General features: G+C 36.1%; 1 long non-coding RNA gene across 1 annotated transcript in view; it reads left to right on the top strand.

Annotated features, from left to right (window-relative positions):
• The first annotated feature begins 363 nt into the window (after nt 1-363).
• Nucleotides 364-8,447, top strand: part of LOC114351355 (uncharacterized) — a 56,778-nt gene continuing 48,694 nt past the window's right edge. Inside the window, exon 1 of the long non-coding RNA XR_003655776.1 lies at nt 364-646. This is a non-coding gene — a long non-coding RNA (uncharacterized LOC114351355). The remainder of the gene's footprint in view (nt 647-8,447) is intronic.

The following is an 8,447-nucleotide window of genomic DNA, read 5'->3' as shown; positions in this document are numbered from 1 at the left end:
AAAATATACGAGTAGCAAAGCAAATACCCTTGCATAAAATGTGAAAAACGCGTTCCGTATCCATTTATTAAATTAGATATCAGCGTGATTCGGGTTCACCGTTACAAATCCATATCATGCCCCGCACGGCTGCGAAATGACGATTTACGAAAAATTACACCCGGTCCGCATCGTAAAGAACGGTTCAAGTTCTGGTTAGAAGGTAGAGCGGTCGTTATAAATATATTATCGTCAATATTTTGCAGTAAACAAGTGAATTTTTATAAATGGTTTTGCAATGTGGGAGGGCGCTGGGAAGGCGGCGGTATCGAGCGTGGGCGACGCGCCCTAGCGAGCGAAGCCCTTCAGTCGAGTCCGCGGGGAGGCACGGCGCGCACGCCCCAGCCCGGCACTCTAGTCACGACCGCCCCACCATACACTACCCTATACACAAGTACACTACCCATAACCGTGTAAGTACACGTGAAACAGTGCGCGCGTTACCGGCATCGACGCTGCGAGGACCGCGCCGCGACGTTAACCTCTCACCGTCAGTCAAAAACGATCCAAATTGATAGTGTGATAATAAATAACATGATATGTGACATCAGACAAGTGTTTAACGAATAGCTTGAGCGGCGGCGGCTTGTCTACGTCATGCTATGGGGTATCGTATATTTTTGTCGTATCTTATTACTTCGAGATAAGGATCTTTAAAGGTCTTGTAAGATGGGTGATGAATTTGCGTCAAATCTGCAGAATAAGAGTCATTCATACCAGTGGAAATCCTATCTGGTAATACAGAATAATGAAGTTTAGTTATAAACAAATTCAAGTTGAAGATTGAACATAACTTAAACGAAATAAAAATGAGTAGCTAAAGCAGAAGATAGTAGGAATTGTGTTAGGAAAGGTTTTACATTTATACCTAATACGATTTTGTTTTATTAGGTATCTATCTGTCACAAAATACATAGAATAATCAATTCTCTCGAAAAAATGTTGCTTCTATATTACCGATCATCTTTATTAAGGCTTAATTAAGTTGCGATTCTTAATAACACACCCTCAATTATGTAAGTAGGCCAGCAAACGTGTACAAAACATGAATAAACATAGCAAAGTCAAATAATTTATTGCCACCTACATGTATTATTAATTTGATAGAGTTCTCTTTTCAATACCGAGACTGTTATTAAAGAAAGTTCGTGTAAGCCACTGTTTTTGAACAAGGTTTCATTCAAGTGGGGCTGGAATTTTCCATTACAATCTAGAACTGAGATTTATCAACACTTCGTACCTATTACAATGTGCGCGCTATAATTGACTTCACAAAATACATTTAAAGGTATAATAGCTTTCCTTTGTTTTTAAAACAGTTGTAATATTATAATTAAATTCATAACAAGTACTAATAATGAAAACGGTCACCTCTTTTTGGCTCGTTTACGAAAATTATCATGAATAGTGTTCGCTACTGTTTAATTAGTTTAGACACAGGTTATGATGTTCTAATGAACGAATCCATGGATCCAATTCCTAACGGAACAGTTTTATAGATCTAACTTTTAAAGTGCCTTTGTTCCATCGCAATTTCTAGAACGTAAAATTTTCCCGTTTCGTGCAACATCATAATCAGTTTTATACAACAACCATTTGTAAATATTATAGATATTAAAGTCGCTACGTATAAAATCGTGGGAGTCGTAATTCAAATTAATGTACAAGCTATAAGACCTTAAGTCTTACGCAGTGAATAAAGCGAATTTATTAAATATTTATGATCGAGACAACAATGGAGAACAAACCACCCTAGCTTGTTTTGTACTTGATATAAACTTAAGCTCGCCCGTGGGGGCTGGCAGGAACTAAGATCAAAGCGAGCCACTCTCCCCTCCCTGGAGACATTTCAGATAGCGTTCCAGAATGTTAACGCAGAACAAATAATAGTAATACCTGCTGAGAGAAACTTCGGGTGAAGTTTAATTAATTACCGCTCGTCCTCTGCTAAGGGAGCGATCATAACCCCTTTGGAGGCTTGTAGTGTTTCAGTGATTTCTCTAGGGTATATCGTATCCAATCACATGGCGTCTATTTAATGTTTACTCATTAAGCATTATGTTCCAAATAAATTCCTTAGGTCACACATGCATTGTGAACCTACTTAGTAAGTACGAGTAAGTACCTACACTTAGGACATTTAAACAGAAGCAGCTACAACGCACAGTGTAAGTACCTAGGATTTTCAGCCGTAAACGCAGAAAATCCTTCAATTAAATCGTAATTTTCTTTGAAAACCAATCTTAGGAAAACGATTTAACTGTAAAAGGCGTCAGTTGAGTGGACAGTGATTATTGATTCATTCATTTTCTATTTCTAAATATAGCAAATAGCATATTATAATAATTTCGTAGCAGAACTTTGTCATAATTTATTATGAATGACTTATTAATGTGAATATTGAGGCTCATATTATAATAATAAACCATTCCATTATTTGCAGTCAGTCAAGATTATTATGATTATTATAATCTATTTGTGTCTATGTTATTTTATAAATGATGTGAGCATATATGACAAGGAATACAAGTTATTAATTGAGTGTTACTTAGAAATCAAATAAAACAACGGCTCTAATAAGAAAACTCTTTGTTTCTGTTATGACTAGTTAGTGACTAGTCTAATTTATTTATTTATTTATGACTTTAAAGACTAAAGTCATAAAGTATGATTTATAAATTGATATTGACAAATAAGTACTTAGCTAAAATATTATATATAGCCTGACCAGGAACATAAAAACCCTGGCATAGAGGCGCTTCAATTGCATTTGATAGTGCAACACTGAGTACAGTCGTACATGTGTTAAATTAATAGGCTAAATTTATGTATCAGGATTCAGGATTACGGGCTAATTTGATATTTTCATAAATTAACGAAAAATATTATTAAAGGTAACCTGGTTTAAATAAATTAAATGAAACCATCAATCGAGCTAGTAGGATTTATTTTATTATTCATCATTAATCAAATTCAGAACTTGAATATTCAACTGCAATGTCTGCTCATGAACCCTTCAAACTCGGTACTTCTTTCCCAATTCCATAAAATTCAAAACTTAGAAAGTGATAAAAAACATTAAAATAAGTAGTTGAAACAGACTACAGCTAATTTTCATAGTGGACTGTACTATACGATAAACATGTCAGTCAATTTGACAACCTTTGTCGGAAACATTATTCAATGAAAATATTGTCCGAACCCTTAGTATTTCTCTTCGACAAATACATTAACACATCGTGAACCACTTTTCTTTCACGACTATAAAAATATTTTAGCAATTTAATTCACAAAATCAATTGCAAACATTTAAAATAAAGTTTGTTTACACTTTGACAACAATAGACTGACATGCAAGGTGACATGTCAATGAAGTTTTCAGTTACTGTTGCCATTAAAAGAAATTAGTACCATTAGTTTTCCGCAACATGGCGAGGGTTTTTATGTTCCTGGTCAGGCTATACATATAATTTTACACATTTCACATAGAGCATTTGAGTTTACTAAGGAACCCCAGTAGGTAATTATTATCAGATATCTTTTGTGACGATAAGGAAAACTTCCGTGCCTTTCTGTGATTTTGCTATAAACATTACCGATTAACAGCTGTCGTGACAAGTCCCCATAGTAAATATCAGAAAAAATATACCGCTCGTGGTTAAGGTATCCTAAATATTTTTATTACAATAATCGGTCTTCCGTTGTATACTAGAAGTAAGTTTGTCCTTAATTCCTTATCTACTAGTTTCTTCTGATTAATTTCTTGGTGGTCCCAATGACAGTAAAACTTTCCCTCGCGACTAACTTCTAGCCTTCACTAGTTGGGTTTTATTGGAGGTCATGCTGTATAGCTACACAAGGCTTGCAGGAGCCTTATGTCTCATTTTGTCGTCGTTTAACTTAATAATGAAATAAATCGGCTCAGAAATCTCGGCGTAATCGGTGAACATACATAGAAAAAAAAAACCGGCCTAGTGCGAGTCGGACTCGCACACCGAGGGTTCCGCCGTACAAACGTAGCGGTTTACAATTTATGACGTATTAAATCAAATTACTTACTAGATATCGTAGTAGTCTTTAAGTATTGATTCCGTTGCGAGTAGTGGCGAATTTCAAAATAATGCGGTATGATTATAGGTAGGTACCTACCTCAGCGTTTTGAATTTTTGCGTTGATTTAGAATTTTTCACAGTTTAGAGGCAATTAGATTTAAGAAGTGTTTTTTACTGCTTAAAGGGACAATAGACTTATGTATTTGGTATAAAGAAGAATGGTCACGCCCCATACAAAAAAAAACCCAGACCCGACAGAAACGAGACATACCTCAGTTTTTTTGTCATGTCCTAATTAGTTAAATTATACATTTTTATATTCGAAATCTATGTATAACACCAAAATATTACCCTTTGTTTTTGTTCAGGCGTTATACAAAAACTAATACAAAATGCCTATTTATCACCAAAATTGGTAAATGTATGTACCTAAATTTCTATTACAGCTGCTATGGAATGTATCTAGGTGACCTGGAGATACAGCCGGATTATACAGGGTGGTTATACATATGAAACGATAAGTGATCTCACTCGATTATTTCTAAACTATACAAGATATCGAAAAACTAGTTGCTGATTCTGAAAGTGCTTCACAAGCTCTTTCAAATGATACCAATAATAGGTTACAGATTATGGAAGCTGGTAACATTGAATTTTTGGATTTTGTAACTTCTCGTTTCCACCCTGTATAATCCGGCTGTATCTCCAGGTCACCTAGATACATTCCATAGCAGCTATTTAGGTACATACATTTACCAATTTTGGTGATAAATAGGCATTTTGTATTAGTTTTTGTATGACGCCTGAACAAAAACAAAGGGTAATAATTTGGTGTTATACATAGATTTTGAATATAAAAAATATATAATTTAACTAATTAAGACATGACAAAAAAACTGAGGTATGTCTCGTTTCTGTCGGGCCTAAGGTAGTAAGTTTCATTTTATTAAAATATTTTTATTATATTATATAACTAAAAACATGTGATTCCTATATTTGCATTATATGACAATGCTTCATGCCAAATTTCAAGATTCTGAGTTTACGGGAAGTATCCTGTAGGTTTTGATTCCTTTGCGAGTGTCGAAAATTTGTTGAAAATATCGACATAATCGGCTGTATCTTTTGATTGGCTTGGCTTAGAAGTTTGATATTTTCACAGCTTAAAGGGACAACAGACCTGAGTATTTCATGTGAATTTCAGCTTGATACGTCCACGCGTTCTTGATATAAAGGGTCTTGACAGACAGACAGACGGACAACAACGTGATCCTATACGGGTTCCGTTTTTTCCTTTTGAGGTACGGAACCCTAAAAACCAGCCGAATTGAAAAGCTCCTCCTTTTGTTGAACTCGGTAAACAATCACCTAACTAGTCTTGATTTTCCCAATCCTAAATGCAGTTTCGAATCTTTATATTGTATCATCAAGGGTAAAAATGTCCTAAAAAATCTAGCAGAAAATTGGAGAAAGACTGTTATTGGTGCTCATGTATCACTCGTGATGGTTGGCCAGCTTTTGTAAGAAATAATGATCTCTACTCTACCTACTCCAACGCCCGTATTCACAAACGATGCTTGCTTATGTATAGCTGCAAATCGAATGCACAGCGTTGAATAGAGCTCTGTGATTGGTTTGTGTATCACCCTGTGCGTCCACGCATACTGTGAGACCTCATAGTAATGTTTGTGAATACGGGCGTAATACTCCGTCGGCGCAACGTAGTCACAGCTTGGCTTTTCCTAACTCAAGACAACTTACTTGCCGTGTTTGCATTCGCCAATGTTCAATTATGAACTAAACTGGGCGAAAAGTTCATTCTGTATACAAAAGCTAATTAAGCAATATGAAAACGAGCGTGTGTTCAACGGGATCATATTCCAATTAAGCTAGGTGGAAGCAAATATCGCAAATGATTTAAGAGTGCCCCGGGTTGCTCGCTGTAGTCCATACCTATAAATTAACAGCTTAGTCTCAGCCTTCTTCCATAAATAAACAATTAGATGTGCGGACCGCTTCGCCGAGAATTTACGCAATCGAAAAATAAGTAGGACGTAATAGGTGGGTTGATTTGATTCAATTTCGGTGGGGTAGCATTGTTTGCAATTTTGTGGCTTATAAATATATCAGTGACCACGATTGCTTTTTGCTCTCTCTACAGTCTCCAAATCTCAGAGAATATTTCTAGAGAATACAATCTTGAATTGGTTTTAGGGTTTATATCCGAACGGAGGGTAAACCAATTAACGGGACCATATTATGCGTCATCTACCCCCCTGTGTGCCTGTCAGCGGGCTGTATCTCATGAAAATTGTAAACGGTAAGACTAGACGGCTGAAATTTCATAGTGTATAGTGTAATTATAATATCAAGAGAGTTTATCATTAATTTTAGATGGCGTGAAATACTATGTGAGTGCCCGTTTTCACTATCAATCCCCAATTTTTAAGTGACCCCTATAAAAACAAAATTCCTGTTATGTGTTACCATAGGGGTCACTTAAAAATTAGGGATTGGTGGTGAAAACGGGCATAACTCTATCGTTTTTTTTTCGTTTAGTATTGAATTAAGATTGCCTGAAATCTACTCCAGTGGAGTAGGTACGTGTCTTTTTCCCCTTTTACCATGAACTTAATCCAATCTCAAAAACAAATAGGTCGGCTGACAATCACTGATGGAATTCATGTCAGCCAGCAGAGGGGACAGATTAAAGAAATTCCTCTCGTTCATTGTTGCGCGACTCCTCCTTTGACTCGGCGCTATGTTAGGTCTGGGGCCATAGTAATGTGATGGCAAGAGTGTAATTTAGTTCTAGCAAAAATAACTATTTACATTTTCACTCCGTGTAGAAGTTATGTTACATTTTTATGAACTCTTTCACAACAAAAGCCTGAAATGTAGACAAATATTAAAACATAGATCTTTACAAAAGTGTGACAGAGAATCCATAGCTTAAATTAGCCATTGTGGCGGGAAAGTTAGAGTAAAAATGCTGCCTTTGCATAAATGACAGTTGCAGCAAGTGAATTAACATACTCAAAGCGCAAGATATATTTCCTCAATGTTGTCGTTCAAAATAAGTTTTCGTTGCAGCAATAAACACAAAAATAGTCACGTATACAAAGCTGTTTTTTCTGGCTTTTATTATTTTGTTTCAAAATTTGTTCTTTCTTAACTGACTTCAAAAACCTCGTTTTTGTTCTCTTTCGGGAATATTTTTAAAGTCTGTCTTTCATGTTAGTTTGTTTCGAGCGGTATGAAAAATCTCGATATTCAAAATTGTAATCCACCGATGCATGCGACAGCTATTCGGGCTAGTGGAGTACCTACACGTTGAGAGCTGGTTGATAGATGCTCTATTTGGGAGGGGGCTGTGCACTAGATTAGTTCTTTGTGAGGAAATCCTTTTGATACGTCCATTCCCGATTGGTTTGTGAGGCCTCAATCAAAGTGCTGATGAAATGCGTACATTTTTTAGTAGCTAGGTGTATCGAGCGAGTTAATATTTATGGGCAAGTCTGAGTTTGACGCAAAACAATAAGCACGCTACATACGCACAATAGTTACCTACGCAATGGAGGCATATGTTGCTAGCAACACGACGAACAAACCCCCAGCAGGTTATTTATTCATGCATCTATGATTCTGCGCTAGGGTTACCAACTTGCAATATACCTATTTAATAATAATGTTCATAGAACAAAACTTTTGGCAGGCTAAATTATTAAATCTCAAGACATTGTAGATAAACATTCCTAATGAAAGGTGTCGGCAGTTTATAAGTTACTTGTATGTTTAGCTCATCATCACTAGAAGCAATATTCTTACGTACCTACATTGAATGTGAAAACAACTTGTACACTACAATTCGAAAAATTTCTTATGGCACATTGTTACAGATTCACTTAGTAATGAAATTATTCGAATCCAATCCTCGTTTTAGCGATTGCTTGGCCACAGTATTGTTCGCCTCGAACGCGCTGACGACAGTCCGCGCCTCCGTCACAAGCTACGTGAGCTGGGCTGCCTTCACATTGGAGGGTTTAAACCGCCCCCTAGACAAAGTGACATTCGTAAAAACTTTTCCGGCTTTTTTTGTACCTACATAAGTTCTACGATATTGCTTGAAGCGCCAATTGATCTGTTTGGATTGACATATTTCTTTGCTAACGTTGGTACTTACTGTAGTTGGTACCTTCATTAATTTGAGATCGTGAAAGCTCGCTTCTGGCAATGATTTAGCTGCATATTATGCAAAACTTTTATCTTTTTAACTATTTTACCTTAATAGTTACGTTTTTATAAGTAAAATTTCACTTTTTCAATTGGCCACACAACTACCACTGTTGTTAAAAA

The sequence above is a fragment of the Ostrinia furnacalis genome, unplaced genomic scaffold (assembly GCF_004193835.3).
Source record: "Ostrinia furnacalis isolate ACB-3 unplaced genomic scaffold, ASM419383v2 OfSCF1131, whole genome shotgun sequence".
In the NCBI taxonomy this organism is placed as follows: domain Eukaryota; kingdom Metazoa; phylum Arthropoda; class Insecta; order Lepidoptera; family Crambidae; genus Ostrinia; species Ostrinia furnacalis.
The sequence above is the reverse complement of the archived record's forward strand: the minus strand, read 5'-3'. Positions and strand labels throughout refer to the sequence as shown.